This window comes from Podarcis pityusensis, assembly GCF_964106645.2.
Source record: "Podarcis pityusensis genome assembly, chromosome: 10".
NCBI lineage: Eukaryota > Metazoa > Chordata > Lepidosauria > Squamata > Lacertidae > Podarcis > Podarcis pityusensis.
Genome location: NC_138035.1, coordinates 36,232,199 through 36,255,655, shown reverse-complemented (window position 1 = coordinate 36,255,655; position 23,457 = coordinate 36,232,199). Strand labels below are relative to the sequence as shown.

Here is a 23,457-nt window from a genome sequence, read left to right as displayed (position 1 = left end):
ACTTCTGTTAATTGTTTCAGCAATTCCTTTCCATCTTCCTCTGTTTTCTATCCTATAATTGTCTTAACACATTCTAACCTTATTTTTCCCTTTAATTCTCTATTAATCTATTTATACTTAATTCCTTATAACATTTCTACTAAAGCCGTATAACTTCATTACAACATTTTTCTAACATTCATTAATTTTACAGTATTTCTGTAAATAGTCTTTAAACTTTTTCCAGTCTTCTACTGACTCTTCTCCCTGGTCTCGGATTCTGCCAGTCATTTCCGCCAGTTCCATATAGTCCATCATCTTCATCTGCCATTCTTCCCGGGTGGGTAAATCTTGTGTCTTCCAATACTTCGCGATGAGTATTCTTGCTGCTGTTGTTGCATACATAAAAAAAGTTCTATCCTTCTTTGGCACCAATTGGCCGACCATGCCCAGGAGAAAGGCCTCTGGTTTCTTCAGGAAGGTATATATGAATACCTTTTTCATTTCGTTATAAATCATCTCCCAGAATGTCTTAATCCTTGGGCATGTCCACCAAAGGCGAAAGAATGTACCTTCAGTCTCATTACATTTCCAACATTTATTGTCGGGCCAGTTTCATGTCAGTTTTCCGTGAGGTTAAGCATTATTCCATTCTCTCCTGTTTTATGCAGATTAAAAGAAAGAATTCATGAAAAATAGCATTTAAAGTGTATGCAGTTCTCTCCCTGATATACCAGTTTAGTAGGCTCTTTCTCCTAAAATATACATTTTCTGCTTTTCTATGCATTATTCCCTAAAATATGTATGTTGTGTGCGTTTCCCCCACAAAATGAGTATTTTTCTATTTGTTTTTGAACCAATACTACATCAAAACATTGGGAGATGTTCTGTCCTGATCCACATATAAATTTAGGAGCTGTGAATTGTGTTTTAAAATGTATTCCTACATCATAGTGGCTGCCTCCAGTGTACCTCTCCTAAAGACTGTCACCTTTTGGATAACTATAGTCTAGTAAAGGACCGACACAGGAGGCATTTCTCCTGTGTTCCATTGCTCCCTTCCTGTTCTGCTCCTTGTGAGTTTGGACTGGGGAAAGAGTGGGGAGGGGGGGACTTGGTTTTTCAAGCTCAAAGGGAGTCACCATGAAGTCCTGTCCCCAATCTACATGACCTTGTGCTACGGCATCAGATTCAGTGGGCTCTTGCAAGCCACACAATGGTTCCTTGATCACTGATGGAAAACCCATCTGGCTCCTTAGCTAGTGACAATCCAAATAAATGTTGTGACCACTGTTGGATTCCATGGTCATGACAACTCCAACTCTAAGACATGTCCCTTTTTTCTTCAATAGTCTTTAATCCTTAATGATATGAATGGTTCTTTGTTCTTATTTTGGAGCTACAGCTGTTCCCTGCACTGCAGAGTTACACTCAATATAAATCTCAGTGTTCTTCTTTACGTTTCCCCAAACGGTTTCCTTCATTTCGTCCCATGTACTTTTAAGTGGACTAAGGATAGAAAACTTAAGCAGAAACTTTTAAAATACTGAAACATGTTTATATTCATGCAAATAATCAGTGCTTGGTGAATAGTATTTTTATTTTATTTTTGCAAAATTGCCATAGTAAATTTTACCAGCAAAGTCCAAGTTGATATCTGTTTGTAGATACATTAACCTTGAATGTTCTTTAGTGGGAATCCATCCAAAAATATTGAGGGGGTCTAATTATATTTATATGCATACAGTTTCTGAAAATACAGGTCAATTAATTGCTGAGATTTAATTTAGATATTTTTCACTGAGTCTGCAATTCATGTTCATTTTGGCTAAATTACCCTTGTTTCTTCATCGTATTTGCAAAAAAAGGAAAGAAAAGACTTCTGCTTATTGAACTATTACTACAGGATCCAGCTTCCCCCCTAAATTACACACTTTTTGCATAAATGTGCCTAATTACCTGAATTCAGTTTTGATTAGCAGTGTTAATTGATGCAGCTGTGGATGGGATCTGTTTACCTAAATTACCATGTGCAAACAGCAATACGTCTGAAAGTGAATATGCTGAACTGAAAATACTAATTAGCTGAGACAGATTGTTATTCAAGTCACATCTCAGGGCCTTTTTAATGAAAGCCTGGATATGTCAGGGCTTTATGATATGCAGACAGAAATCTCTATATTACATACGATTTCCCAAAGTTAATTCATGAGAGCAGATGGGAAGTCGTTTGGGTTTCTTGTGATTTACTTCTAGTGTTAAATATGAATATTGTGCTTTATTGACAACATAGACATTGTTTTGGAACCCCCTGCTTTAAAAATCATAGTGAATACTATGACAACAAAGCCAGAATTTATATTTTGAAGCTAGCATGGCAGTGCTCAGATCTTCCAAGAGTTCTGATTACTAGGAGTACTTTGCACTAAGTACATTAGTGTGTCACCTGGAGGATGTTCATGGGACCAAGAAAAGTGCTCCTATATCTTTCAGGGCCATGAAGATCTGATGAAGGAATAGCATAAGAAAGGGATGGACAAAACTGTTAATTTCAGTTTCTCTCTCTTTCTCCCAGTCTTAAGTTTACTTTGCCACATTTCTGAATCAGTTTGTGATTTTTTTCTTCTGAAAAGGCTATCCTTTTAGGGCACATTTCTACTATTATACAGACTTTTATGCAGTTTCCAGGATCCACATGTTTGCAAGCAATTTTTCCTAATATAATCATTTTTGTATGTTTGAATCCAAAAATATATGCATTTTATACACTCATTCTGTACACACTTTTTTCTTTTCTTTTTAGAAGATCACAAAATTCATGATGTGAATTTTACAGGATCACTCATTTCATGTACTGTTTGGGGAAACGCAAGGTAGGTAGGTTCAAATTAAAATGTGACCAAACAGAATTTCTTCCCCATCCTTAGCACCATGACTATGAGTCTGAAAAACAGAAACTGACTAGTAATCTCATTGCCCTCTGGTTACATATCTTCCTGGCCTTAGACACAATAGTGTAAGTGCTGTCTTGAGTTCATTCTGAGCTCATTTTATTTAGGTTTCCCAGCCATGACCCGAGATTGCTGATGGACAGAAGGTTGACTCCAGGACTAAAGTGGCTTTGGGCAAAGTGTCCTCTGTTGGTTAGTCCTTGTGGACTTACCTGGCTAAATTGTCATCATTCCGAGCATCTGTCCTTTACTCATAGTGCACTAAGAAGGTCCAGGACAGGTAGCAGTGGGCCTTACTAGGCTTCTGAGACCTTGGCAGTTCCCCAAGGATAAAAGACCTGCTGGTGTGGTTGTAATATTAAACCATAGTCTAGTGTAAAGTAAAGGTAAAGGGACCCCTGACCATTAGGTCCAGTCGTGGCCGACTCTGGGGTGGCGGTGCTCATCTCGCTTTTTTGACCGAGGGAGCCGGCATACAGCTTCCAGGTCATGTGGCCAGCATGACTAAGCCGCTTCTGGTGAACCAGAGCAGCGCACGGAAACGCCGTTTACCTTCCCGCCGGAGTGGTACCTATTTATCTACTTGCACTTTGACGTGCTTTCGAACTGCTGGATTGGCAGGAGCAGGGACCGAGCAACGGGAGCTCACCCTGTCACGGGGATTCAAACCGCCAACCTTCTGATTGGCAAGTCCTAGGGTCTGTGGTTTAACCCACAGTGCCACCCGCGTCCCATAGTCTAGTGTAGCATCGTGTAAATGAACGTCACTCTCATACTTTCCCTGTTCTCTCTCCTCTCTGCTGTGACTACAAGAAGCAGATTGGAAGCATTTTCTTCCTTTTAAAACAAACCTCAGTTTATCCTCAGGGCTTGACACCTGTGGAAGAAAATGCTTTGCCTCTTTCATAAAAAAATATATGAAATTGCTGCTCTTCCTGCAAAATCAACTGCGTAGGACAACTGCCCCGACCTTTTATATGAAAAGCTTATATCTTTGAATGACTGTGTTGCATATATATTTTTAACATCTGAGTTGGCTGTAAGGGTGTGAAGAGTAATGTGTTCTGTTGCTGAGAAAGTGGCTAGAGAGATGTTCCCCAACCCCTCATAATATTGGAATTTGAGGTTCTGAGTAGTAGAAGATTCAGGACGAAAAAGGAGGAAGTGCTTCTGCACATTGTTAAATTATGGAATATGCTCCCATAAGATATGGTGATAGCCCACAACTCAGAATGCTTTAAATGGGGTTAAACAAATTCATGGAAGCTGCTATGATGGGCTGTAGACTATCTCCAGGACGAGCTGCCGTGTGCCTCTGAATATGACTGGACAGCATCAGTGGGAGAAGGCATTTGTGCTCATTTTTGCTTGTGAGCTTCCTTTAGGCGTCTGGCTAGCCACTGCAGGATACAGGATGCTTAACTAAAAAGGCCTTTCGTCCAGCAGGACTGTTCTTGTGTTCCTTAACAGTGAGTTTCAGTGGCAAGAACAGATTTAACCAGACGGATTCAGGCTGAAATTCTTGCTCTGCCACAACCTTCTCTCAGTCCAACCTACAGGGTCATTCTAAGGCCATAATGGGAGAACTCTGTACATTGCTCTGAGCTCTTTGGACTAAGAACCAGTGTCAGATAACCAAATAGGCAGAGTAGGCACTGGCCTATGGGCCCCACACCTTTTAGGGGTCCTGCGACGATCAAAATAATATTGATTTGATCTCGGAAAAAAAATTATAATCAAGCTTTCTTAGTTCAGTGTTATCCCACTAGAGCACACACACGAGAGGGGCCCAAGATTTCGACTACCTAGGGGTCTCCACAGGGTTTAATCCAGCACTGGGAAGGACAAGTTAAAATTGTAATCAATAAGAACCCACTGCATTGTGGTGACAGAGATATTATGTCATCTTTTGTTTGTTGACCCTGCTTTGTCAGACTTAAGCTACACAAACCACTTTATTATGTGGTGGAATCATTCGTGGGCTGCACCATTTTAGACTGTTGGTGAGATATTGTGCTTTTGAATGCTCACCCTCCTCGAAGAAAGCCCTCTCATACGTAGAAAGCCATAACTCTTTATGGTTTTCTTTGTGCAGAGAATTTTTCTTTAAAAAAATACAGTTCTGTAATTCCTTCACCTGTACAGCCTAAAGTGTAACTACTAGGAACGTTTGTACATGATAAGGTGTTTGTATAGATTGAGAATTATACAAACATTACCAGGAATTGCCTATTTGTGCAATACATGGTTTCAGCACTCTTAAGACACTTGAAGAAAGAGTTGAATCCTAATCACGTTTACTCAGAAGGAAATCCCATGCAGTTTAATAGGATTACTTGGTAAGTGTTGTTAAGATTTGAGCCTAAGGAATATATATCAGTTTAACAACAAAATGCAGCATCAATGTCTTATAGGTGAGAAAATGATGGGATAACATGAAAATATCAAGGTCAAATAGTAACAATCTTGCAGCATTTTTTTTAAACTTGCTTATAAGACCTTTAGGGCAAGAATGATGCCTGTCTTTGTGCAATGCAAAGCACAACAGCTCCAGTGAGCCCCCTCACAGTCTCTTGGTGCTACTGAAATATAAGTATTAAATAATTCAAGACTAATAAAGATAGGAAACTGCAGAGCTAGAGGGAAGCAACTCTGCAGCTAAAGCTGAACAGAGGTTGATAAAATATTGGACCTTGTTTTAGTGGTATCAGCAGAAGAAGCCGTAATGCTGTGTGTTTCTGTGAAAACCATGCAGCAAAAGTATTGTCAGCAAACTTTCCAATGCATAAGGGATTTTAGAGGTCTGATCCTCAAGATATCTCTTATGTCAGTTCTAGATCCTACAAGGGTCGCAGTGTCATAGCAAGATCAACAGCAATTCTTATTTCTCCTCTGCAGACACAAGGCTGATTTCCTCAATATGTCTTGATCAGTTAAACTCACTAGAAAATTATGTTAATATATCAGTTTTGTATCATATACCTGTCATTTATGATGAAAGAAGCTGGTAATCATCACATTTGGAGGAGGTCCAGATTGTAATATTTCCTTCTTCACAGAACCTCAAGCAGAAGTATATTGTTGCATGACACCCAATCTCTGGACAATGCAAGATTCCAGGGGTTCCAGGGCTCTTTTGAAGGCTTTGGTTTCCTTGGAATGAGGAACAGTTGAGAGTGTGGTATCTTTATGATACATGGTTTGTTTACACAAAATACAACCTAAGCCTACAATAGAGGGGCTTGCAGCATTGACACCCCAATAAGTTCTTGCTTTTCCCACAGCCTCAGGATTGATTCAAACAGGAATTGGGCACGGCTCTGTCTCTCCCAGCTGCCCATCCTGCAACTTGCTGCTTCTCGCTTCTAGCTCTCGCACACAACTCCCAACTCTGTCCTTTGACTTTCTAACTACCAGTGAGTTCAGGGCAGGGGGGCCATCCATTTTCTCTTTGGCACAGAGACACTTCCTTTGTTTCCTCAGTAGCCCATCCTTAGAAAGCCATTACCCCACCAGGAAGCTAGCTTGGCTCTTCCAGGAATTGAATCTGTGCTGTATCCAGGAATTAGAAGGGGCCTCAAGCATACAGCCTACCCTTGTCCCCAAACTCATAACAATATTTAATAGTATTTAAACTAATTATGCCTAAGGACATTTGTTGAAAGCTTCTTCTTAAATGAATTTAGACTTAAGCCCATAATTAAAAGAAAAACTAAGTAATAGAATCATAGAATTGTGGAGCTGGAAGAGACCCCGAGGATTGTAGCCTCTGGACCAGGAGGTAACAAGCTTGCTCTATCTTCCCTTTAAATATTTGAAGATGGCTATCATAGCTCCTCTTAGTCTCCTCTTTACCAAGCTAAATATACCCAACTCCCTCAACCATTCCTAATAAGGCTTGGTTTTCACATCCTTGATCATCTTAGTCACCCTCCTCTGTACACATTCTAACTTGTTAATATCCTTCTTAACTGGACACAATATTCCAGGTGTAGTCAGAATAAAGTGGGACTGTTCCTTCTGTTGACGCAGCCTACAATAGCATTAGCTTCTTTTCTTTTCTTTTCTTTTCTTTTCTTTTCTTTTCTTTTCTTTTCTTTTCTTTTCTTTTCTTTTCTTTTCTGCTGCTGCATCACATTGTTGATTCACGTTAAGCTTGTGGTCTGCTAAGACTCTGAGATTCTTTTCATATGTACTACTAACAAGCCAGGTGCCCCCATCTTATATTTGTGCAGCTGGTTCTTCCTGCCTAAATGTAGAACTTTACATTTGTCTCTATTGAAATTCCTTTATGTAGTGTGCAAGGTAGATGCTATAAACACCTGAGATTCATCAAAAGATGGGAAATGGTATGTGTCTATCCGTCTCCAGTAAATTATTAAACAATTACTGCCAACCATTATTAAACCTTTTCTGCCAACCATTGTTATCATAGTCGCCTGTTGTGATATTTTCATGTTGTATAGATACACAATTTGGATTTGCATTACTAAATTGTGTAAACAGCCATCCAGTCTCCCAGATGTTGAGAGTCCTTAAGAACAATTGCTCCCTCTCGGGTATTTGTAATGGGTGTTAAAGAAATACATAAGGGAAGGTGTAGCATGAGCATGAGAGCTCTGCCTGCTCAACATTTTTATCAGCTATGAGTTAAAGAGGAACCTTCTAAAGCCAGGAACCTCTGCAGTCATGGAGGCCACCCAAAAAATCAGGGCTCTAAAACACTTGAGTAGAGCAGAGTTGGTAAATGACAGAGCAGCAGAGCCAGTGCATTCATCTGCATTGTGTGCTATCCTAGTATGTTAAATTAACACACATTAGAAATGCCTGTAGAAGTGTAGTAGCTACTGTCAATCTGGAAAAGCAATAAGAAAAAAGAGGTCCATATTGTCATAGGGATTAGGATTTCCTGGCGCTTGTTTCGCATGACAGTTGATCTTGCAAGCAGATTTAGATCAGAAGTGATATTCTTGGGAATTGACAAAGTGGCATGTTGAGCACACTGATTTGGCATGTATCTATGTGCGATAGGAGCCCTGGGGAAATGAGCACCTGCATTTTGTCATTTTCAAAATGAAATATTGATGTGGGGCACATAAATTCAAAGATTGTATCCTCAGAGCTGAAATGCCTTTGAAAATCTGGTACCTTCTGACTAGGTAGAGGTTGACTCATATTGGAATGCTAGAATCCCCCTCCCCCACTATTGTTATTTATTTTTGACATTTATACCCTGCCTTTCTATAAAATACTCAGTATGGTGTAGGTTGTGTAGCTTTGCTGATCTTTCTTGCATTTCCTTTTTACTGGCAAATGTAGGCTTCATGCCTATGCTCCTGTGCTAGAAGTATGTTTCATTGAAGCCAATGGGACTTCTGAGTAGACATGCATAAGATTGTGCTGTAAGTCTTCTAGTACTGTATTTGCTCTTTTGGTTGTATTCTTGAAATTTGTCTACCAGGATTGTGGAGGTGCTTAGAAGCCTAATCTTGAAAAGTATTTGATGGGATAAAATATTAGCACCCCCCTTTAAAACAACGTTGATTGTTTTATCTAAGGTTTATATTCTGGTTCAGATTTTCAAGCACTAATCACTCAAACGAAATGCTAAAATAAGCTACTATGATTTGTGAAGGACAAAGAATTCTTTACACCTTTTTTCTCTTTTAAAGGTGATGAAATATTAATCAGATTCGGCTGCAGCACATACAAAATTTAATCGCATTGTTCCCAAACCTCATTTTTGAAAGCTTATTCTCATGATATTATTGCCTGGAGCTAAATCAATGTTCACATGAGAGATTTGGTAAAATGAAACTTGTATATACAATAGAGTCACAAGGCTTTTCTATTTTTATTATCTGCCTCCAAATATCTCTCATTTTTTTCTTAGTGGGTAAGCTGGCTCTAATGCATAAACATTGCAGTTAGCAAGTGAACCATACATTTTCCAGAGCCCCCTTAACTGTCTAGTTTCTTTTTAAAGGGTTGAAATAAAAAAGCTATGCTTCTAAGCAGTTTTGTGAATATTTTAATGAGCACTTTTAGAGATGATCAAGCCTGGATATATTCTCAGTAATATAATGCATGTCAGCTCTTCCCAAATAATGTCTGGTTGTAATTTTAATGAAAGTTCCAGCTATTTATTATCATATCTATAGGCTATTAACAACCCAATACATAAGTCACAGAACCAAATGAGATATCCAGCGGCTAACACAGTTAGGCCTGTAAATCAGGAGGAGTCACTCAAAACTGAGCTGCGTTCTTAAAACATCTTTATCTGTACTATAAAGAGCTGTGTTTATCTGGGTGGCGGGGAGCTGCTGGCAGTAATTGGCTGAGCTGCTGTGATGTCATGGGAAATTCCAGTTGCTGAAGGAATAAAGATATGAGTTTTGCCATAGTTATTCACATTTAGGAAACTCTTCTTAGACCATTGTACATGAGGTCACCATGAACAGAACCACAGAACCACAAGCTTATTAAATGGGACTGGATATTTTGATTGTATTATGCCAGTGACTTAACAACTGCACTAGTTCCATATCCATTTACAAACCCAGAGCTGGTCTAAATCAATGTAGCTTTGAATGGCTTACGACCAGGTTACCTGAAAGATTGCCTCCTCTTGCAGATGCCTTCCTGAACCTTAATAGTCCCTTTGGAGATCCTGCTTCCAACATATAACGTGAAGTGACTATTAAGCAAAGGGCCTTTTCCATATGGCACTCTGTCTTTGGAATCACCTCACCAAGAAGAAGTTCATCTGTTGGCTTCTTTTTGATGCCAGGTGAAGACCTTTTTATTCACCAAGGCTTTTGTGTTAAATCCAGAAGATTGTTTTGTGCTGTCTCTGTTGTGAGAGAGCTGTCTTTTATAATTTATTGTTTTAATAGTGATAATTATAGTTATTTGACAGAACACACGTGTTAAAAACCTCTTTAAATGTGACATTTTGTGTAGATTTGTTTTATTAAATAGCACATTTATGTGGGAATGGGCTAGAGCAGACTTATAGGTGAACACTTGACCGAGACATGGAGTGGAAATAAGAGTCATTTGTCAGTCCTCAAAAGCAGGAAATAAAAGCTTACATCTGTATCCTGCTTAAGATGTTTCTAGCTGGCACCTAAGAGACAATCACCTCGGTTGCAAATGAGGATTTCTAAAGAATTCCAGAACTGGGTTACTGCAGCTGGAAAAGTTCCCTACTTAGTTGACATCTGTCTCACCCTCTGAAGGAGGGCTAACTCAGAGAAGGGCATCAGCAAATGAAGTTAAAGTGAAGGCAGGTTGCCATAGTAGTAGATACCTTCTCAGGCATCTTATCAAAGTGTCTGCTGTTTGACTAAGCTCCAGGCTTTACTTGCTACTTCCAGAGTATTCAGGCATGGCTTTATTTTCTCTTTATGCTCCATGACAGCAACAGTGGGGGACAACTTTAAACGCTGACTAATTTCAGTTTCAAAGCATTGCAGTTCAACTGTTTAAATGCATGTTTAATTTTCCCTGGTTAACATATGCAAATAGTTTTCTTGTTTCAACCCTTTAAATAATTGAAGGAAGTGTTGTTGTTGTTTTAAAAAATTCTGCACACACACATATCTATACACACACGCAGCACCAGACAGTCCCAGTTTATTTGAAAGCATCAACTTCAGTTACTGAAACAATGCTCAGTCTTCACATTCCTTTTAATAAGTGTGATCTCTTTACCCTTTCTGTCTTCTAAAATGGCATCATGCTGGAGGGTTGAAAAAGTACAGTTTGGTTGTCTGTTGCTCTGAATGTATTGGTGTTAGGCGGAGGAAATGTGGAAAAATATGGAAATCTCTTTCCTATTCAAGTGGAAACTATTTAGTGAGATTTGAGGCAGGTTCCATAAACATAATGTGTCAGATGAAGTCACAGAACCATACTTTGAAAAGTCCATTACAAATGTCTTGCAGCAATTGCACAGTGAATACTGATTTTGCGTGGTACGGCTGCAAGACAAATGACTCTGTAGTGAAAGAAAATCTAATGTTAATTAATCTTCATCAAGGTTTAGTGGATGATAGAATTTATGTGTTGTACATCTTACTGGATTGAAATTGCATGAGGAGGAGAAAGCCTGGCTATAATTCTGATGCTGCTATGTTGATTGCAAGTCATTTGGATAGGTTAACATTAAACAAATTTAATAGATTTTTTAAAAATTAAAAAATCCAGCCATGCTAACAGCAAAGAGTACATTAAATCAGGGGGCATAGTTTTAAGAACTACGACTTTAAATAACTACCACTTTCAGATCCAAATTGTTGAACCCCTTCCTGTATGGTAAATTCCAATTACTTCCAAAACAAGTTTAATACTATTAAACATTCATTACTACATTGGGGCTTATTCCCAAGTAAAGTGTGCATAGGATTTCAGTCAGAACCTAACCCTGCCCAGGGGACAATTGGAAAAGCAGAGCAACCACCACATCCAAAGCTCTGGAGACTCCAGCCAGTCATGGCAGTAGGTGGGAAGGCTCTGTCCTTCCAGGCTGGTGCAATAGAGCAGCTTGAAACATGCCCCTCACCTGAAAATGGAATGGCATAAGATACAGAAGATCCTTGTCTTACTTAGCTCTGGCCCACCTGTGAAACCCTCTGTAGCCTCCTGTTTGCTTGGGTAGAGATCAGGCCATGGCGGCAGAGAAGCTCCTCCCCTCAGTGATTCTTATCTCTGTTGATGAAAGTCAACAGAGAGGTGTCTGTGCTTCAATCTAACCTCCCCCAGCCATCCACATCAGGGGTGTTAGGGTTGCTCCCGTAATCTATGTAAATGGTCTGGAGTTTAGATAAATACAATTTACTTGCTAAATTTAATCTGATTTTTAAATTCTTAGGAGCACTGAGTGTATTCTCACATCATATGCCAAATGAACATGAGATGTGCAAATCAGATTTACCTGTGATCTGTTCTATCATAAAGCAGGCTTTTAATATTCAGAAAATTCTCAGATTTTTTCTTGAGAAGACAGGATATACGGTATGTTGACTGTCTGCTGTGCCTCTCCTTTGTCTGTCTTTCGATAGCAAGTCAATAAAAATGATTAGAGTTGGCACCTCACAAAATGTACGCCCTTAAACCATGAAGCTATAATACTGTGAAGGATTTCCCCCCCTGACCTTTTCAAATTACGTCCAACCATCTGGGGAATTTCTCAGTGACTAGAGGTAATAAGGTCCAATCCTTTTTGCTAGTTGGCTTCAAATTCAGCTCCTCACAAGCCTTAATTTATCTATTCTTTTTATCTCGACCTTGGCATCTTTTCAATACTGTAATCCATGCATCTAATCTTGGTTGTGTTTCTCTTCCCACACCCCCTTCTTCCCCACTCAGGTTTTGGTGTACAATCAAGCTGTGAAAACTACAGCCATGAAAGGCCCTCCATTTATTGCATTCTCCAAAAATGTGATATTAGCATGGGAGGCTAAGCTGGTATGTTGCCTTTTGAGAGGCGCTTGTTGAATTTAATTAGTTTTTAGATTTCATCTCCAACCTGCATCTCAGTTCTTTGCCATCCTGGGTGATTTATGCTTCAGTTGCTTTCATTCTATAAAACTTTCTAAACTTAGCTGTGCTGTTGCACTCTGCGGATTATTAAGAAGTTGGGGCGAGGTGCTGGTGGGGCGAATGAGTTTAAAAGTTATTTGTGTTAAATTGATTTTCCTTTAGTTATCAAACGTGATAGACACAATGGTGAGTCACCCGAGTGAAACACACAAATTCTATTCTATTCTATTCTATTCTATTCTATTCTATTCTATTCTATTCTATTCTATTCATTGAAGCTTAAAAGAAAAGAAAAGGCTAGAACAGCTTAGAATAGAATAGAAACTGGAAGTTAAGAACACATTTACCAAAAAAGGTACAGAAGTCCCTGGAAGTTCTTAAGATAATAAAAGCTTACTTTGTGTTTTATCTAGCCAATATTCTTGCATTTCAGTTCAGAGATCTGTGCATGTAATCATCTATCTACAGTATGTACATTGCTGATGCTAAATTAGACACCCATTCCCACTTTGAGGCTCACTGGCCATGATGGCTGTGTTCTCCATCCAGTGCAGCATCCTGTTTGCACAGCAGGAAACCTGCAAGTAGGTTATGAGCTCAATGGGACTCTTCCCACTTGTGTTCTCCAGCAACTGGTATTCAGAGACACACCACCTCTGATACTAGAGAATAAAGGTAAAAAAGGGCAAAGGACCCCTGGACAGTTAAGTCCAGTCAAAGGCAACTATGGGGTGTGGCACTCATCTTGCTTCAGGTCAAGGGAGCTGGCATTTGTCCACAGACAGCTTTCCGGGTCACGTGGCCAGCATGACTAAAATGCTTCTGGCACGATGGGACACCATGACAAGTGCCAAAGTGCACAGAAATGCCATTTACCTTCCCGCCGCAGCAGGGCCTATTTACCTACTTGCACTCATGTGCTTTCAAACTGCTAGGTTTGCAGAAGCTGGGACAGAGCAACAGGAGCTCATCCCATTGCATGGTTTTGAACCACCAACCTTCCGATCAGCAAGCCCAAGAGGCTCAGTGGTTTAGGCCCCGGCACCCTTTTACCTTACTAGAGTCCATTGCCATCATGCAGCCACTGATAACCTTATTGTCTATGAACTTGTCCAATCTGCTTTTAAAGTCATCCAAGATGGTGACCATTACTACATGTTGTAGTAGCTAGTTCTAAGTTCTGCCTCAACGTACTTCATCTCTTGTCACCAGCATTTCCCTTAAACTTGTTTGGGAAAGACTTCAAGTTTCTGAAGTAGTCCTTCATGCCTCAAATTATTTCCTTGACTCTCCTTGTTGACCATGCTGGCATCTTCTTGGCCTTAGTTGTAACTTTGCCCATCTGTGATATACATTGTAGCTTAGCTTCTATTTATTGTGGTTTGAATAATCCTCAAGCTTTTTTTTTTTTTTTTTTTTTTGGAGGGGGAGATTTTACTTTCTTGCTTTTCCCTTTTCAGTTCCTTGTTATTAATCCCCTCAGTTTTGAATCTTTTGAAATCAAATGTGACAGGATTGGACACTCACATCCCACAAATATTGAATTCGACAGTTCTGTGGTCACTGTTTCTAATAGGTTCAATAGCACTTGCATTTAATACCAGGCAAACTACTAACACCATATTGGACCCAAATATGTCTGCAATCCAGCCAAACATAAGCCTTTTAAAATCTGATTGATCTCAGTCAGTGAAACTGAAATCAATAGGCTTAGAAGTGTTCCGTTTGTTCCGTTTGTTTCTATTAGCACAGCCAGACATCCCTTTCATTCATCACAGCAGCATCTGCATGACAAAATTTCCATGGATTAGGCCATTGCACAGTTAGCCCTTGCTATCCACTTGTGGTTCTTGACAGGAAATGATACACATGTGTATGTTATGTTTCCTTCTCTGTTCTTGAGGTGCATGAATGTGGAGAAATGATGTTGATTCAGAAAATATCTAGAAGTCCCATAATACATACTAGTCACTGAAAATGTGAACAAACTGACTTGTTGAGCACTTAGAAAATTGAACCGGATATGTGACTCCTACTGCTTTGTCACTTATTAATGGCTTAAGAAAAAAGGGCTGTTTATTAGATCTGGATTGCGTTGAGCTCGGGTTGTGGCTGACTGAGGCAGGTCAAAGCAAGGCAAAAGTGGAGAGAGAACAAGGTAAAATCAGTCCGTGGCCAGCAAGAGCAGGATTTCCTAGCTCTGGTCAAAAAGGAAGCCTGACCCAGTAGCTTCTGTAGTACGTGGAGAGTGCTATGTGACTAGCTATAGCTTATTGTAATAAAGAGACTTCCGTGCTTGTGAGACATTGCCTTTCCTATGTGTAACAATTACAGTGCAAATGATGATGGTGATGATAACAGGCAAAATCTAGCTGGTGCAACTCTACATTGCCTTCAGCCAATGTGATATTATACAAGTGTTGTTGTGCTCAGGACCTGCTTTTAGGATTCCCGTAGACATCTGGTTAGCCGCAGTGAGAGCAGGATGTTGGAATAGATGGTCAACTGGCCTGATCCAGAAGGCTCTTCTGCTCTTGTGTTCTTCATTAATTGCAGCAAAATCATGATTTCTGGAAGATGTATTCTATTCCACAGGGGTGGCGCATCCCGTTTTACTGCTTGAGGTGAAATAGGAAGTGCTGCCCCTTCCTGCCACCACTACTACCTCACCTGCTGCGCTGCCTCCACCACCAGTTCTCCGTCGGCTGAAGAGGTGGCGGGGCAAGTGGAGATGCTGCTTCGTGGTTGGACTGGGTCTGCTACTCCAACCCTGCCAGGGACATCGGTGTGTCAAATCAGATTTGTGAGCAAACGAAGCTACCACAGGCAGTCCATTGGTCCTGGTAGCTTGAAAGAAGTGTTGTTAGCTCTGGGTCTTTGGTGCCAAGCCCTGGATCTTCTGCCCTTCCACCCATGCTTTTTTAAAAAAGATTTTCATAACTTTGCTTACAGAGTAGTTGGGGACTTTGGCGGATTCCAGTTCCAGTGAGATTCCATACACCTTCTCTCTTAATTTTCCCAGAAGTATAGTATATATTTATGCAAACTTGTGTTATAGGCCTGTGTCCCAAGTCTTTTAAGCACCTACTAACACCTCTGAAACTTGGTATTGTTCACTGTGAAAGACAGCAGCTCTCCAATGATCTGAAACAGAAAATAACCCTTTCGAGGTATATTATCAGAAATCCTAGCTCTCTGATCTTCATCATGCCTACACTGCAATGTGCATGCATACCCCATTAAACCTTTGATATGCATCCTTATTCAGAAAGAACCACAGTCATTGCACAAAACGGGTTGCACTTTGCCAAATCTGGAGTGAAGTCATTTTTTTTAATTATTTTGTACTATAATTTTTAAAGGTGTCTTCAATGGTTTAATTCATCACCTTTTATGTCAATTGGTATTGATTGCCTTGTTCAGTTAGGCATGTCCACATGTACATAATAGCGCTTCTTAGCTCGTTTTTAAATTAGACCACCCACATGCTATTACTTATTCCTTTGACCTCTTGCACCAGCACACAGGTGCGGAGATTGGGGGTGTCTATGATGTTCCACTGACACTAAAGACCAGGTACACTGTCAGCATTTCAAAACACAACATTACCTGGCACAGTTGTTAGCGACCACGCTTTAAGACTTTCCTTTCGATGTAAGCTCATTTCTAAAATCATTGTCTTTCTTAATGAGCCTGATCTTTCATAAAACACAAAGAATATCATCAAGTAACCGTGTTCAAAAGGTAAATGGTCCATGTTTGCTCATGCTGTCTTCTTTCATTATAATTTCTTTATAGTCCAAAGTGTTTTAAAAAAAAGAGCATTGCCACAGAGGAAATGAAGTGTCCAATTATCTTCCTTAGCGAACCGTGACTGCAGATTTCTGTGTCTTTGTCCCCTTTTGTCTGAAGAATATGTCTTTCCTCCACTGAGATTGCTGTAATCACGTATTTGGGTGGAATGAAATAAGATACCTGGTATCTTAGCAAGGAGGGGTCTTAGCTCAGTGGCAGAGCTTTGCAGACAGAAGGTCCATGGTTCAATTCTTCGTATGTCCAGATTTAGCTGGAAGAGACCTTTGTATGAAATCCTTCAGAGCTGATGCCATCAGCATAGACAGCATTGAGCGTTCCTAGGTTATAATATTCAATATGATCACACATCGTATTTGGACACCTCCAGCTACAGAAACAGGTGTTTCTTCCACTTGCCACACAGTACCCATTTCCAATGCTAGGTTGAGCCCTAGAAGAAGAAGAGCATTAATAAAATTAATAAAAGAAATGGATGTGTGGGGAGCAACTTTGCTCACCTCTTAGCAGCCACAACCAGCTCCCTACATAACTTGAGCTTCTAAGGCAGAAGCTGTGACTTCCAGGCAGATTCAGCCCCAGCAACTCTCTGTTTAGAAATAAAGCAGCACTAAGGGAAAACTAAGAGAAAGTGGGACGCGGGTGGCAATGTGGGTTAAACCACAGAGCCTAGGACTTGCCAATCAGAAGGTCGGCAGTTCGAATCTCCACGATGGGGTGAGCTCCCGTTGCTCGGTCCCTGCTCCTGCCAACCTAGCAGTTCGAAAGCACGTCAAAGTGCAAGTAGATAAATAGGTACCACTCCGGCAGGAAGGTAAATGGTGTTTCCGTGTGCTGCTCTGGTTCGCCAGAAGCGGCTTAGTCATGCTGGCCACATGACCCGGAAGCTGTACGCCGGCTCCCTCGGCCAATAAAGCGAGATGAGCGCCGCAACCCCAGAGTCAGCCACGACTGGACCTAATGGTCAGGGGTCCCTTTACCTTTACCTTTAAGTGAAAGCTAAATGGTATAAGTATGGCACATCCTGCAAGTACAGCAGCTAAAGCAGTCTCCTTCCTTGTTTAACAGCTGTCACTGCTCTGCTAAAGTGTGCTGGCTTTAATTCAACACATTTGAAACTTCTTTAGCTATAATGAAATCCCATTTCTAAAATGATGTCTGCACGGGAGGTTCCTTCACTCCTTGCCCAATGCTTTCATGCTACCAGAAATGTGGTGTCCCATAAGTGTAGTGGAATGTAAGGGTCTATATAGGAAGCTGCCTTATACTGAGTCAGGCCACTGGTCAGTCCAACTCAGGGTTATGTAAACTAAATGGAAGCAAGTCTCCAGGATTTCAGACAGGGATCTCTCTCATCCCTACCTGGAGATGCTGGGGATTTGGGGATTGAAAACTGTTATGTACTAACCTTGGATCCTAGAACAATAGGCAAGTAGGATCCTAGAATGCAACAACTGATTGGCTTGCAGGAGAAGACCAATCAGGGTCCAGGAAGAAGTTAATTAGCCTATTAAGCTGGTAGGATCGTAGAATGCAACAACTGACTGGCCTGCAGGAAAAGACCAATCAGGCTCCAGGAGAGAAGCAGAATCAGCCAATCACAATGGGACTCATTGTGTAAATAATGCATATAAAAGCCTGAGGCTTGGGGGGTAATTCAATCACTGTTTTACAAGCTGCAATAAAGAGCATGAAATCACTACAGGACTCCGAGTATATTTCAAAAACCCAGGCCCTTCTGCATGCAAAGCAGTTGCTCTGCCACTCAGCTATAGCCCTTCCCCAGAGGTGCATGGCTTGCATTCAAGTGGCCGCAAGTTCAGTCCCCATCACCTCCATATAAAATGATTATAGGAACAGTACTGGTACAACTGGCCCAGGACCCAGCACCAATGGTTGGGCTTAGTATAGGGTAGCTTTGTGTGACCGTATTAGAGGAGTGGACCACTGCTCAGTGGTACATACTTTGCATGTATATGCTCCCAGATTCAGAGCTCAGTTGAAGAATCTCAGGGCCAGGAAAGACATCTGCATGATTTCTGCATGAGTTTATTTATAGTAAGCTCGCCACTTACATGGGGGTTATGTTCCGGGAATCACACCTAAAGCCAAAATCGTGTATAGTGAGAACCCATTGGGTTCATTGACAGCCGGGATTGCCAAAGTAATTTCCCCCAGAACTCCACCCACTTTCTGTCCCCTTTTAATTTTTTTAATATTTATTTACACACGTGTAAAGCTGAATGGCAACAAGTTAAATGTGAGTACGTTGCCGGCTTACTGTATAATAGTTTTATACAACCCTTCATTAAATTTGATTCCAAGGTGGTTTACAACAATTAATTTGCTAAAAGTACGGTATAATCCACAGTGAAATCAAAAATAGATTTTAAAACTACTTCAGATGCTGTGGTGAATAAAGAGCAGATGCCATAATAAGGCAGGTATGGAGAACTGCCTTCAGCCCACAGATTGCATTTTCCTATGGTCCACCTTTGGCGTGGGGCACATGTCACTGGTGGGTGGGGCTAGAGGCAAAAGTGGGAGGCTGTATTTGACCCCTGGGTCTTAGCTTCCCCACTCCTGTGTTAAGGGGCTGCAGGACTCTTTTGGGGAGGTTTGAGGACCCTTGAACCAATGGTCTTACTTAGCCTTAGGTAATCAGTGCTTGCCTTGTTGCCTGAACAGTTATCAACCAAGTGAAATCCACCACCTTTGCTGATCCCTCCCACCATCTGCCTTGTGATTGGGGAGATTGCTGCAAGGGCATCATCTTTCTGTGTCACATAATAATAATAATAATAATAATAATAATAATAATAATAATAATTATACCCCACCCACCTGGCTGCATTTCCCCAGCCGCAGCCCCTGTCTGCTATAGTCTTCCTGCACCAGTAGATAATGACTTGGAATTTCCAAAAACTACTATTACACCTACAAACCTCACAACAGCACCCTTGTGGTGCCAGCAAATACACATTGTGCAGATATTTGGGCTGCCAGATATACATCTTCTACTGCTCTTTATGTGGAACAATTTAGGACTCATCTTAGGACTCTGCCCCATGAGATTGGCTTGCCCATTTAATAAAAACTTACAGACACCCACTGTTTTCTACCCATAACCTAAGAATAAAAAGGCCTCTTTGCAGCAGCACGTTTGAATGTCATTGTAATGTCACCACTGTTAGCTGCATTTATGTATCTTTTTACAAGGATGTGCTTTGGGAGAAAATGCAGACAGCATCACTTATAATAGATGGCTCATTTGTAATTCTGCAAGCAATAAATCCAAAGTAATGTTATAATTTTGAATTCAGACAAGATTTCTGGACTGTGCCACACTACTAGAGCTGTGTGTTTTTTTAACTACACATTTTAATATTCAGAATTACATTTAAATAATAATGCATCAGGTAAGAACTGCCTTAATAATTTCAACTTTCCCTCCACTCTTACTTTTTTTAAAGCACTGAAGGCATTAAAACTCAACTTGAAATTATAGGAGGGATTGCACTTTCATTCATTCCTGCAATTTCTGACATCTCAGTTTGAACATTGCCTTTCATACTGCAATGCATGTGGGGAAGTCTAAATATATGATCCATTGATACTAATATTTTGCATTAAAGTCTTAGTATTTTATAACAAAATGTATAATTCCACTGTTGTTACAGTGATATCCTTTGTGTGTAGTAAAGTGAAGTATCCAAAACCACTTTTGCACTACTAGAATTTAATTTTGCAGTCATTTATATGTGTCATTAAGTAGGATTGCCATATGTCTGGGGAAACGTGGACATGTCCTCTTTTGGGGAGCCAATGTGCCCCCCCAGGCGGATTTTTACATTTTAAAATGTACTTACGGGACCGCCTCTCCTGGTATGCCCCGCGGAGGACCTTACGGTCCCCAAATAATAATATATTGGAGGTCCCAGGCCTCAAGGAGGTTAAACTGGCCTCAACCAGGGCCAGGGTCTTTTCGGCTTTGGCCCCAGCCTGGTAGAACGCTCTATTGTAGGAGACCAGGGCCCTGCGGGAGTTGATATCCTTCCACAGGGCCTGCAAGATGGAGCTGTTCTGCCTGGCCTTCGGTCTGGACCCAGTTTGACCCCCTTCTATGGGACTCTGTACGTTACCTCTTTGGGCCTTTTATCGGCTCATATGGGACCAACATGGATAACTGGCCCTGATATATATTTGAGGTTCCCGACCCCTATGGTTGTAATTTCATGGACAGTCATTTAATTTTATCCTGATTCTAATTTTAAGCTGTATTGTAATCAATTGTTAAAATCAATAAATCAGTAATCAATAAATTACTCGAGGGGGCTGTCCCCCCAAAGTTGATGTGCATTGCCATTCAAATGGTGTGTGAGAGCTGCATTTTGTTATCAATTATGTGGAGCAGGGCTTACCTTCCATATTTTATTCAAGTTGGCACCTCTGTAACACAGCATCTCAGTCCTCAGAGTTTTGGAGACCCTTAATGGAAGAGCTGTTTTGACTAAATGATGTAAGTTGGCTTTGTCTGAAAATTCTGCGCAGCAGAATCCTTAAATGAACATGAGCATAGAAAGTTTACATTCATGAAATGATCGTAACATCCTTTCGTCAAGGCATCCTGGATTAAAACTACATTGAAGTGCTCAGCAGTTTAAGGAATTAGTACTTTAATTGCATTGTTTAACCAATTAACTCAGCTTCAGTGTTTAATAATGTATTATAGGAAATAGTAAGTGAGACTTGTGGGCATAGGGCGGTATATAAATTCAATAAATAATTATGATAATAGGTCCAATAACTGGTATTTTTTTCTCCTTCTTTGCTGTATTATAGTATTCCATTTGTTCTAAGTATATATTTACTTGCATACAAGGATCTAGAGAGAAATCAGAGGCAATTATTACCAACAGATAATGCTAAAAAACTTACTACTAAGAAATTCTAGAATATATATATATTATCCTAGAAAATTTATAATAACAATAGAGCTATATTTTCGGATGAAAAGATTATGATGACATCATAACCAACTACTCATGATAGTCTGAGCTGTTAATGTAAATCCAAACCTAGCTATCCATATTCAGGATATTTATTTGTTTTTATAGCTGCATCTCTATTGTCTGGTGCTGTTTCTGAAGATTAGTCCATCCAATCATCATAATCAGTCATCTATTTTCCTACAGCAAAAAGAAAATATTTCTTTATTTTTTTATTGAAAATACTGTTTTATCGAACAAAAAGAAAATTATGTTTGCATTGGCAAACAGACAACAACAAAACCTTAGGAGATTTGCTTGGCATTGCAAATTAATAGTGGAAAAACAGAAGAATTATAATTAGAAAGGAAAATAACTTTCCTTTTTCATATACTTTGTGTGTTTGGGGGGGAGTGTGTGTGTGTGTGTGTGTGTGTGTGTGTGTGTCCCTCACCAGCTTCTTAGAAAATAATGCAATTCAGGCTGAGGAGAATTACCGCCTAGCAGATTCTATTTATCTGTAGCTTAAAAAGCAGCTGCGTTTTTGTAAAAACCAATGAATGTGGCAGTCCTACTTAAAGGTAGAAGAAAAAGAACACCCCTTGTTTTGTAATAAGGGGATTTTCAATTTAAAAGCGAGAGAGGGCCTGTTGTGTGAAGTATGGTTATTACATTCATTGTATTCTATCTCACCCACCAGGAGACTAATAATGAAGGAGTCAGTAAAGGAGGCCAGTGCCATGGGGGTTATCTCACAGTCCCAGATGATGGCTAAGTTGAAGAAGGCAGAATCGCTTTTGGATGACATTCAGGTCTGAATGATGATTTAGAGAAGAAAAGGCTATTCTTTCCAAGGTAAACAGTCCATTTCATCTGTCGGCTGTATATATTGGTCTAAAATATGTTTATATAGATATCTGTAAAATTTACTTTTATCGCTTTCAGGTTTTTTTCTTTCCGTGTGACAGTGAGCTTTCAGCAATGTATTTCTGAGACAAAAGATGCACTACGGACTCAGCCACACCTAAAGGAAAGCTTTGAAAGAATTGCCAGGTTCACTTTTAATAATGAGATAAAAAATTGCCCACATGGAGTCAGCAGAAAATGAACCAGTGGCAGGCCTGCTGCAAATAATTCCAGCAAGGGCCAAGAGACTAGTTGAAAAATGACTTCATGAGGTGAATATCCTTAGTTCTTACTTACGGTTTTGTAACCATGCAATCATTTTCTCTTTTAGGAGCCATGAATGAAAGCGGATTTCAGCACAAGCGCATCTCCACGCTAAATGGCCCTCTGAACATTTGTCATTTGTGTTGAGTCCGTTGACAGTCCAGCTATCCTTATTGCTGTTATTTATGACAACTAGTTTAATATATGTAAATAGGCACAAATAGCCGTCAAAAGGCTCCCAGAGTGGGAGACGTAATAAATGTGTGTGTCTGAAGCATCTATGTGAATGTGTGTCCGTGTCTTTGTTTGTCTCCTTGCTTCCTTGTGGCAATTTTGTCATCCTTCGTAGCTTACATTTTTCAAAGGGAGATGCTTAGAGATGCACATTGTGGTTTCAATTCTTCCCAAAACAAGTTAAATATATGAACATATTTAACTTGGGTTCTGTAACTAAACTTTAATTTCCAATACATGTATGCTTAAGACGACACAACTGGCATACATGGTGATATGTTAAGCATTACTGTCTTGGCCCCTCCAACAAATGAATAATTAGTTTTCAGTGCAAACTAAGCTTGAGAATCAATCTGTCATTGGGTCGTAGCCACTTTTGCTTTATTTTGCCCCATAAACACATAATCCAAACGAGTTTTCTGAAATATCTAACCCCAAACCTTTTTGTCAGTGCTATTCATTTTCTTTTTTTCTTTTTATCAGACATGCAGCCTTCCCTTTTAAAAAATGGAAAAATTGGAGTCTGGGCTTCCTCCCTGCTGAACGTCCTGTAGCTCTTTGCTTCTTCCTTTTCATTTCAGGCTGTCAGCCAACAAGGGAGTGCAGCTGAGACAAACAATTTCCTTCTTCCACAAATAAAGGCTGCCATGCAATGCAAAAAGCACTGAAAGAAAACTTTCAACCCAAGGCTGTGTTTCTTAAGAAGACTCCCAAGAATGAAAGGGTTGATCTGGCCCCAAGCCAATTTTGTTATGTGCATTTTGTTTGGCTAA

General features: G+C 40.1%; 1 protein-coding gene across 3 annotated transcripts in view; it reads left to right on the top strand.

Annotated features, from left to right (window-relative positions):
- LOC308486152 (uncharacterized protein) overlaps window positions 1–22,737 on the top strand; it is a 103,828-nt gene extending 81,091 nt beyond the window's left edge. For 2 of the 3 annotated variants that reach the window (XM_081022553.1, XM_081022554.1), the window contains exons 8-11: window positions 2,783–2,852; window positions 12,306–12,404; window positions 21,981–22,135; window positions 22,518–22,737. The gene's annotated coding sequence lies outside the window, so the exon portion shown is untranslated. The remainder of the gene's footprint in view (window positions 1–2,782; window positions 2,853–12,305; window positions 12,405–21,980; window positions 22,136–22,517) is intronic. The other variant, XM_081022555.1, reaches the window with a different exon arrangement.
- The last annotated feature ends 720 nt before the right edge of the window (window positions 22,738–23,457 follow it).